The 10,691-nt window shown below is 46.0% G+C and overlaps 1 long non-coding RNA gene and 1 pseudogene across 1 annotated transcript in view; one reads left to right on the plus strand and one right to left on the minus strand.

Annotated features, from left to right (window-relative positions):
- Positions 1-1,450: 1,450 nt before the first annotated feature.
- LOC142792911 (uncharacterized) lies at positions 1,451-6,447 on the minus strand (annotated as a pseudogene).
- A 243-nt stretch (positions 6,448-6,690) lies between these two features.
- Positions 6,691-10,691, plus strand: part of LOC119186269 (uncharacterized) — an 11,172-nt gene continuing 7,171 nt past the window's right edge. Inside the window, exon 1 of the long non-coding RNA XR_012891295.1 lies at positions 6,691-7,243. This is a non-coding gene — a long non-coding RNA (uncharacterized LOC119186269). The remainder of the gene's footprint in view (positions 7,244-10,691) is intronic.

Consider the following 10,691-nt stretch of genomic DNA (forward strand, 5'->3'; position numbering starts at 1 on the left):
TTTACTGGGTTACGGAACCCTTGAAGATTCAAAGAAATAATTTTCAGGGTGTAAGTCATATCGAAATGATTGTGAGTGACTGACCTGGTCGTGTTTTTCGATTCGGTCCGCCGGGGATCTGTTCGAGGGAACTGGAGTACACACACTACACAGCACATTTCGACCCTCTAGAAGAGGGTCGAGATTTCTCCGGTATCTGGGACTCGGAGCGGCTATCCTGAGTGCCGTCCGCGATGGTACCAGACTTGTGAGTGCGCTTGACATCTCGCAGGGCTTGCATTTCCACGTCACATCCGTCTAAGCTAGAAGGGAGTCTGATGCTACTTTCGACTCCGAGGCTGAAGCTCCTTTCTGACGAATCAGATAGTGGTAGGGCTGCAACGTCAACGTTGTCGCCGCCTACCAAAGACCTTGATCACGGATTGCTTGTCGATCCGCATCAGTAAAAGCTCCCATGGCGTCTTGCTACTTGTTAGAGGAAGTCGCGAGCCTAGCTTTCGGAATGAGCCAATGGTTTTTGCTTATTTGGTTTAAATTCTGTTCCTGGCGAAACATCAGCGCCCGTAGACCTCGCGACGTCGGCGTCTACTGAGCTGTCGGCTCCTAGATTTCATTTTTTCATTCATTTTATTTACCCTCAGGGCCATATGGCATTATAGAGGAGAGTGGAAATAAAGTTTACAAAGAAAAAGAAAATACAGCATGCGAATATAGAGCATAGAAACTACATAATATACAACAGAATGTACAGCAGAGAAAATACAGCATGAGAATAAACAATGCAACAAACATAAAAATAAAAATGTAAAGAAAAACTTCTGATTATACAATAGTAGCTGTGCAATGACAGTGAACATAATACAAATTTGAGTTACGTTTAGCTCATACAATACTGAGTAAGGTTTGACGAAAAATATTGTTATTAGTAATAGTGACGATGTCTTCGGGAAGGTGGTTCCAATATACTGATGTACGAGGTATAAATGATTGAGAAAAACACTGGGAGTTGCAGGATGCGATTCCAACCTTATGAAGATGGTCGATGCGAGGGGATATGTACTGAGGATTGAGGATTAATTCGTTATGTAGGGTGGGATGATGGAATAATTTGTGAAATGTATTCAAACGAGATATTTTCCGACGGGATGCAAGGGAAGGAAGGTCTAGGCTGGATTTCATTGAACTGATACTGGCGATGCGATTGTAGTTAGAAAGTATGAAACGGGCGGAGTTATTCTGTACGCGCTCGAGTCAAGTAACCAGGTTATCGTGGTAAAGATCCCACACTGATGATGCATATTCAAGTTTGGAACGTATTAATGTTTTGTACAACAGAAGTTTTAGTGCAGAAGGTGCTTTTGAAAAGTTACGACGTATGTAGTCTAACATGCGATTAGCATTATTAGTAATGTATGCGATGTGGGGTGCCCAAGATAAGTTAGATGTGATAAGAAGCCAAGGTATTTACACGAGGACTGGATCAAGCGGGCAGTCGCTTAAGTAGTATTTAGGTGGGGTGTTAGCAGATCTAGTTACGCGCAATACCTTACGTTTAGCGATGTTTAAGTCCATTCGCCATGTGCTACACCAAGCTGTTACTTTGTTAAGATCAGATTGGAGGCTTAAACTGTCATTATTACTAGTTATTTCACGAAAAATGACACAGTCATCTGCAAAAAGATGAATGTTAGAAGAAAGTGAAGACGTGAGGTCATTAATATAAGTTAGAAACAAAAGTGGACCAAGAACTGACCCTTGCGGTACACCTGAGTGGACCCCAGCAGATGACGAATTGTGATTGTTAGCAGTAACATATTGAACACGGTTAAACAGAAAACACTCAATCCACTTGAGTAAACTATTGTCAATATTTATTAGGCTCAGTTAGAACAGCAGTAGTTGATGACAGACTTTATCGAAAGCCTTACTAAAGTCTAAAAAAACGCAATCAGCACATGATGAACGGTCTAAAATGTGATGCAGTTTGTGAGTGAAATATATGAGCTGTGTTTCGCATGAAAAATGTTTGCGAAAACCATGTCGTGCTGGTGTAAAAAAAAAGTTCGATTCAAGGAAGTTCTTGAGGTTGGTGAAAATGACATGTTCTAATAATTAACAGAAAGTACTTGTTAACGAAATAGGGCGATAATTTTTCGGAGAGTGTTTATTGCCTGACTTAAAGATTGGGACCACCCTCCCGATTTTCCATTGTGTAGGAATGGTTGATGTATCTAAGGACTGTTGAAAGATTTTTGATAGTATCACTGAACTGTAAGTAACGGTGCTTTTCAGAAATTTGGTACCAATATTGTCATGGCCAGGGGATGAGTGAATGGGCAAGTTATCTATGAGTTTAGCGATGCAGGAGTGTTCAATGGAAATTGGTGGCATGGCAATATAATTGAAGTTTTGCACATGGGGTTGGATGACGTTAACAACTCGAGAAAAGGTGTTTTTAAAAGTGTCATTAAGTAGATCGGCGCACATGTCAGTAGGAACTGGATTGTCAAAATCATGTACTAGAACTATGGTGTTATCTGGTAAAAGGTTAATTAAGCGCCAAAATTCACGTAATGCTACTACATCGGAGAGATTTAACGATGAGTCCGGTGAATCGGGGTCTACAAGCGTTTCTTTCTCGGATCGGGCCGACGTCGATCATGGCACAGCATGTTTGCCTGCGACAGACACGGAGTCAACCACGCTGGTGGTTTTTATCGCTGAGATTGGCAAACATGGCGCGCTCGAGTTGGCCAAGCTGCACACTTCCGTCTTCGTCGTTTAATTTAGTTCTCAGAATCGAATTCTGACGTTCTTCCACTACAGCTCCGGGTTCTCGTTCATCTGTTGCTGTTGGTAACATGGATGGTATGGCAGGAAAGGTCCCCGCAGCAGCATCTGAATATGAACGACGCACAGGCCAGACGGTGGTAGGGTGGCCATCTCCACAACGTCGGCAGGGGTGGTCGCAGCCATCACTTTCGTGTCCGTGCACACTGCAGTGACCGCAGAATGGTGCTCTGCACTGTGCTCGATAATGACCACTAGAGCCACACCGACGACAAACACGTTGCAGACCGCGGTAGTCGAAGGTGACTTGATGACCAGAAACGCGAAGATAGTTGGGGACGGAATTTGTGGAACTCATTTTCATTCGGACAAAGCGTGTGCCTATCAGAACTCCATGTCTTGCGCTCATGAATCCAGCGGTCACAGTCAATACCTTGCCGTATAGAAACAAAGCCTGGACGAGTACCTCGTTGGAGACGAAGACTGGTAAGAACAGGCAAGCAACATTAGTTACCTGTGCGCCGACGGGAACGACAGGAATACGCTCGCCACCAATGGTCAGGTAGCCAGTATAGACGATGAGAGTTATGGAAGCCGTGCTCTTGACAGTTACTTGGATGTTCATGCCTCCCATGTGCTGAACGCAGTGTACCTCTGAGAGGCCAACTATTAAGGCCGTAGCGTCGACGACCGTCTCCGGAGTGGTCCCCGCAGTGACAACAACCTCGAAGGCCTGCGCCTTCGAAGGTGTCCACGACGTCGTTGGCGCCATGGTTAGATAAGGAGGATGTCCCTGACGTGGAACACGCAGGCACGTCTTGTCTTGTCGCCTAGAAGATCTTGGCTCATACCCACAAGGGTGATTGGCCAGGGACGTCAACGGGACCACTTTTTCTTCGTCTTCCACCTTTAACTGTATCCTACACGGCACCTAAGTGAACAAACCATACTCCAAACGGCCGACCCCATCCGTAGCGCCAACCAATATTGCTCAAGGTTAAGTGTTCATACTTGAGCGATTGTCAATTAAAGATCAATTATTGCGCATATCTGAGGCACCATAACAACATGACGTTATTAAGTATGTGTATTTCTTACTAGAAAAGGCACACATAGGTAATTTTAAGGATCGTAGCCTTAATAACACTGCTCTCGCCATGCAACGCTTGCACGAAACGGCAAGTGTTTCCAACGCTTTGCTAAGATGACATGGTGGTGAGTGAGTGAAAAAAAAATGGCAGCATATCTACGGAGTGAATGATGGAGAGTGGGGCGAAGCATCCGTCCGTCCATTCATCCGTCTGTGTGGCCATTCATGCGTCCATTCGCCCGTCCGTGCGTGCGTCTGTTCGTGCGTCCACACGTCCATCTGTGCGTCTGTCCGTGCGTTCGTCCATGCATCCGCCCCTGCGTCCGTCCATGCGTCCATTCGTTGGTGCAGCCATCCATGAGTCCGGCCATGCATCAGTCTGTGTGTCCGTTCATCCATCTTTTCAACACTCCAAGTACCACCATCTCGCATCTCTTCATCATATATTCCGCATATGCACTGCCATACAGCAGACATGCCAAGGATTAAACGAGAGGTGACAGACGCACACTTTCTTACGGCTTGCGCTTCGTGTCTACTTCCCACCTTTAACCACCTCGAGCTCATGGTATATACAAGTTCACTGTATTCATGGCACTGCGGCCCAACGCTCGCTAAACCTTTCTAAAACCAAGGAGGTTATGACAAGCGAGTATAACGTAGCAACCCTTTCTTGACAGATAGTGCTCAATGTACATGCCAATGGCTGCTAAGGGGGAATGAGAGACAAGTAAATTCGGCTTTTAGCTAACGCGCACGCTGCGAAGTTTTTATTGTTCAACAACGCACAGAAGAAATGTCTCACCGTCACCACCTTGGAAGTCAAAATGTAAGACTGGTTACACACTACGACTACTACTATGACTAGGACGGACAAACAGGTGCCACTATAAAGAGATTCGCCCATACAACATTTATGAATAGAGAGTTTGCAGGTCCATAAGGACCTTTTACACTGGGGGAGTCCTTATTCCGGGACACCGCTGGACAAGGCCGCTACCCGAGCCCGTTAGACTAAAGCTCTTTGAGCCTCCAGCCCTGAGGAATTGAGTAGGGCTGCCTCCCATGCCTCTCTATTTGGGGAATGGTTAGGTGGAAGGGAAGGATGCGTTTGACATGCCCACACCATGTGAAAGCTATCGGAGACTTTCCCACAGTGAGGGCACCACCCATCGACTTTCGGGTCAAAGTATTTTACTACTGCAGGACACAACAAGGTTTTGGTCTGCAGGCGCCTTAGGGTTCGTTCATCGGCCTTACTCAGGCCCTTAGCAGGCACCAGGTGAGAGTCGATGTTGTTCGCAATAGCACACCAGAATTTCTCTAAATTGTAGAAGTGGTTGGCTAGTCTCTGAGCCGGAAAAGGCTGGGTGAGGAGCCCTGTGGTTAAGCGCGCGGGCGGCCGCATCCGCAGCCTCGTTATCTCCGAGGCCCTGGTGGCTTGGAGTCCAAACAATGCGTTTTGGTGAGGGGCCTAAATCTCTGACGACTCGCATTAGAGTATCGTAGGCCAAAGGTGATACCTTGCCCGCCAGATAACTTTCACAGGCTTGGCGTGAATCTGTAACGATTATCCCATACAGTCCGTGTGCGAGGCGGCAAGTGCTATTTCTAGCTCCTCGTTGCGTGTGGATTTTCTTTTGGTGTTTCGGTGAACGTGTTTGTTTTGGTGAACTACGGCGGCGATGTAGTATCCAGCAGGCGATGGCCCTGCCACATCAATGTAGTATACACCTGGCTTAGATCCATATTGGTGTTCAAGGGCCACAGTGCGCGCCCCTCGTCTGCCTTCGTGTGTCTGCGAGTGCATTTTTCGAGGAAGGGGAGGAACCCAGAGCTTGTGGCGCCACAGCTTAGGAAGTCTGCATGTCTCCTCTGGAATGCAGTTATGTTTTATGTGAAGGCGGCCTAACAAGTGGCGCCCAGATACCATTTGCGAAAGTAGCGTATATTGCGTATACGAACGTAGAAGAGATGTGCCTCCTTCATGATAAGAGTTTAGCACCCCCAGAGCCGACAACCAGGCATTTGAGGTGGTTACCGGTAAGTCTAAAGCTCGCTTTATAGCCTTCTTAATGATGGCGTCGATGCGCTGGTCGTGTTGCTTTTTAGTGCGAAAATAGGGTATGGAGTAGAGTATCCGGCTTAGTACAAAGGCATGAACGAGTCGAAGCGTATCCCTGTCCCTCAACCTGCCGCGTTTATTGGAAGCGCGGTGGATCATACGTCCGACGTGTTCGCCTATGCGTTTCAGTTTGGTAATGGTAGAGTCCGGTCTGAGTCTGTTATGAATGAACAGGCCCAGGATCCAGATCTCCTCGACTTCTCTGACAGGAGATCTCATCAAAAAGATATGTAAGTTTGTGTCGTCTTTGGGGAAGCTCTGATTTTGCAGGATCGCATTGGAGACCTCAGCCGTAGGCATAGCTATCGACTATAGAGGCGGCCTACTGGAGGCGGTCCTTCGTTTCTCCAAGGCTGCCTTCAGTAGTCTAAATTGTTATACCATCCGCGTAGAGTGCGTGATCAATTCCTTCCTTCCGGGCCAATTGATATGGTAGTTGCATCATAGCAATGTTGAAGAGGAGTGGTGAAAACACCGCTCCTTATAGAGTACCCTTTGTGCCCGTAGTGTATGGGCCGTATTCATCATCCTCAATTTTAAGGAAGGCCTGACGCTTCGAGACGAAGTCTCTTACGTAGGCAAATGTCTTGTCACCACAATATAAAGCGCTCAGATTTCCCAGAATGTTACCATAACGAATGCTATCAAAGGCACATTCAAGATCGAGAACAAGAATGGCCTTGTCGTTGCGTCGCATGACAGTGGGTTCTATTATATCACGGTGCAAGTGAAGGACATCCTGAGCAGACATATGTGGGCCAAACCAAAACATAATGGCTGCTAAGAGGCCCTTAGCTTCCATGAATAGAGAAAGGCATTCCCGAACTGTTCTCTCCATAAGTTTACCCACAAATGAAGTTAGCGAGATAGGCCTCAGGTTGTCGGTATTCACTATCTTGCCTGTTTTAAGAGACATGGAGGTGGCACCTACCCGTCGCTTTGCGTTCTACACCTTATCACTTCAGAAACGGGTGCGCACAGCGCGCGCCCCGTTTTCCAGGATAACTGCCAGATAGCGCTCATGTCTCACGTGTGACGTAAATCGACGCGCTCGTTCGCCTCCGCTGCACGCTCGAGGCACTCCAACGCAGCGCCTCCAGAATACTATTCACCGATTTTCTTGCGCAGAACATCACATAAACGTTTTGTTCACTCTCTCCAGACGCAAGACTATTGTCTTTCGACGACATTTTTGGTGTAACGTGCAGATACGGGGCCCAAGTTATTCTTTCAAGCAGGTGAGCGCTCTCTTCTTTTCTCCTGAATTTAATCGTACTCAATCGCAGTTTTCTTTTCTCCTAAATTGAATCGTACTTGAAAGCTGTCTCCCTTTCTCCAATATTGAACCGTACCATGGGTGTGAAAGTACCTATGACGTTTGTGAGAAAACGAAATTCTCAGGAAGCGTATAAATATAGTACATAGTTTATTGTCACAGTTTGTAATATATTTTGAGACCTGTACACTCATTCATTAAAGCAGAAGAGGCATACAATAGCTGAGCAGAAAGCTCGCATTTGCTTTGAAGCTCATGTCCAGGAGACTTTTGGGTCCACATTCAAGAAAACCTCTAGCACATTCCGCAGAAAACCTTTCAGCCAATCACGATGCAGGGCATCTCAGCAGCGAAACCGGCTTACCTTCGGAGGGACGCGCTTGCGAGAGAGAAGTTAGAACTGTGAATTCGTCCCCTGTCCTTGGGAGTGTGTCTCCCATTTCGTGAAGAACACGTTTTGTTTCGCAAGGCGGCCTGCTGTAACTTAGTAGTTCACCAAGGCTACGAAGTGGCGTAAAACTTACCTTCTTGACCAACATTCCGACGATGCCTGGCCAGCTGTTGTTCACGGACTCACCACCGAAATTGCCGTATCTAGGCTTGACGAAGGTAACGCTGTTTGAGAAACGAGTATTAGTGGTGGGTCGAGGGGAAGAGTGGAGGCAGGATACTTAACACTTGAAAGATTACTAATACGTAATAGCAAGGGCTTGGTTTCCACAACTCACTTCAGTCGGAGAGAGTCTATCGTCGCATGAGCGATCTTTCCGATGAAGCCCAGAAGCCTGACGTTGCCATCTTCCTCCTTGGCGTCGATGTAGGGAAGGTACTAGAAGACGATACTTACATGTAAAGTCATCGTTATGTCAAGACGCTATCAAAGAATAAGCTCAGACCATCACTTGCTTTCGTTAGTACGTTCAAGATAGCCAACTGCAGCGAACTAAATATGAACATGAAGTCTGAATAAGGTTCCTGAGCTACGAGCGCCGCTAAAAAGGCTCAACTGACGCTAATGTGCGTGCTAATTTAGAGTCATAGCTGCTACATATTACGGCAAAAGCTGTTATGAGATCACAACACGGATCGCGTGCGCGTCGTGGTTGTCCGCCGCCGGTCTCCGTACCACTATCGCACGAAACACATAAAAAACTTGAAGGACACATTGGGATTCGAACTTGGGTTCCCTGCGTGCCAGCCGAGTCTGAGCCACGCTGGTGCTTGGAACTCTCTTGCAAGCTGGCTCTATATCAGGAAAGGAATCACGGTTATATGAGTAATAAAGCGTTTTAGAACAGCAAATAAACAACGAGGTGTCACATAATGCAAATTATGCAGCGAGCAGGACATATATCGCTCCATCTCTTTGAAAAAAAGCTTCTTCACCTAATAACCGTGGCGCACACCCACTTTGGGGGATTGTGGGGATTACAAAAGCTTCTGCCACAATTTTTCATTGTCGTCAGCCACAGCTAAAAAAAAGTGCACAATGTTTCTTGCGAGTGTGCATCGGATATACCAAGCTTCTCCGAAGAACGACGAAGGATGGCATAGGGAATGTTTGCCTACTACACAATGATTAATGGTGTAGTGGGTACCCTCAAATGTACTTGCAGTAGCTTCCCAAAGAGTGTTAAAAGAAGGCTCGGAAAGGCTCCTCTTCCAGCTTTCACAGTGGCAGTGCTGAGCGCTCCGAACAGGCCGGGGGGCTTTTGCAAAAGAGAGAAAGTTACTTGTATGTTCTTGAATCCCGGAGGCACCTTATCAGATCGCAAAAAATTTGTTACCTGGAAAGTTTAAATTTTTGCATCACATTTTGGATTGCCCGTCAAAACTTGGAACAAAATTACAGAAGTCTCGAAAAGACTAAGCTATCTTATTAGAGAAAGCTATCGTTTTTAGTGCTCTTGCCTTTCCGGGCGGGATTTTAGATTTTTACTCATTTCTGTTTTCTTGTCTGTAATTGTCACCTGCTAATACATTCATATTTGCGATGTCAGGCCAGCTTTTTAAGTTATTTAGTATTTAAGATTGAACTACCACAGCCTACCGACAAGTACGCAAACTTCCAGTGCCTCTTGCAGAGATCCTTCATTTTGAGTCCAGCGTGGTTGGCGTTTTGAGTCGGTCTACGCTACGGTGGACTCGCTCATACACTGCGAGAAACCGGGTTTATGGCGCAGTGTGTGCTATATTGATTTATTACTGAAATGAGCGCTATTCACTGTTCGAAGCTTTCTAATGACTCATAGGACTACCCCAGATAATCTGGTGCTCTTATGCTAACATTGCAGGTGCCTACGGGAAGAAGCGATACATTAGGCATCGAGAATGGCGTCATAATCTGTCCCTGAACGCAAGATGAAAGTTTATTGTGTCGAACATGTCCTCAAAGAGGACCTCATATGTACTGTGTCAATACATGAAATAGCCCGAAGAGACAGAGTCAGCATAAAGCACTCTATTTACAGATTAATCAAATTCATTAGTCCAAACCGATTTCAGAACTTAATTGGATGGAAGCCTGCACGCATTTCGATTGTTTGTCTTATGTGGTATTTTTCATTGCGCACTGATCGAACGGTATACTCTGTATCGTTATCAGCGAAACCAAAGCTTTCAGATGGATTAGAGAACTGCAGACCGTTTATATTCAGTTAAAAAAGCACAATAGAAAGGCCTCGATTTAATTGGACATTGCGTCTGTCGCTGCATTGAGATGCCGGAACCGGTCGCAGTATGTAGTTGATGCAAGCACACAGACTCTGTATTAATATTGACTTACGGCCAGCTACAGATGCGCAGTAGGCCATCGCAATTCAGGGCTCTGAAACCGGATAACCCTTCTTCCTTCAACATCTGTGAGAACTGACGATTGTAAACCCTGTTATATAGTAAACAACAACAAAAAGGAGTCCTTCCCCTATCGGGCAAATGCGGGCAAATAAAATTTGTCAACCTGACCTACTACTTTTCTTTCTTTCTTTCTTTCTTTCTTTCTTTCTTTCTTTCTTTCTTTCTTGCGTATACCACAATGTTTCCCCCCAAACTTTTTGCTTCCGACGTGCTGTGAATGGGATTTTTCCCGCATGCTTAGCAGAGCAACACTTCTGTTGCAAAGGCAACATAGGCTTTTATTCATATGTGAAACAATGAAATGAATCCAATGCAGCAATGCAAGGCAGCGAATAAATGTGGCCACGTGAATTGATTAATCCACCTCGACGACAAATCAGATTGTCATATCTGAAACATCTCACCACCGACAAGTCCACAATCGAGAGAGCATCAGTTATTGGAAAACGGTGAGCGCTAATAGGCACAGAGTTATTTCGCTGACTCACTCGTTCAATGAGCATGCGCCCAACGCACGTTCGAGGCCGCATCTGCGTACACTTCCGTACCCTCTC

The sequence above is a fragment of the Rhipicephalus microplus genome, unplaced genomic scaffold, assembly GCF_043290135.1.
Source record: "Rhipicephalus microplus isolate Deutch F79 unplaced genomic scaffold, USDA_Rmic scaffold_262, whole genome shotgun sequence".
Lineage (NCBI taxonomy): Eukaryota > Metazoa > Arthropoda > Arachnida > Ixodida > Ixodidae > Rhipicephalus > Rhipicephalus microplus.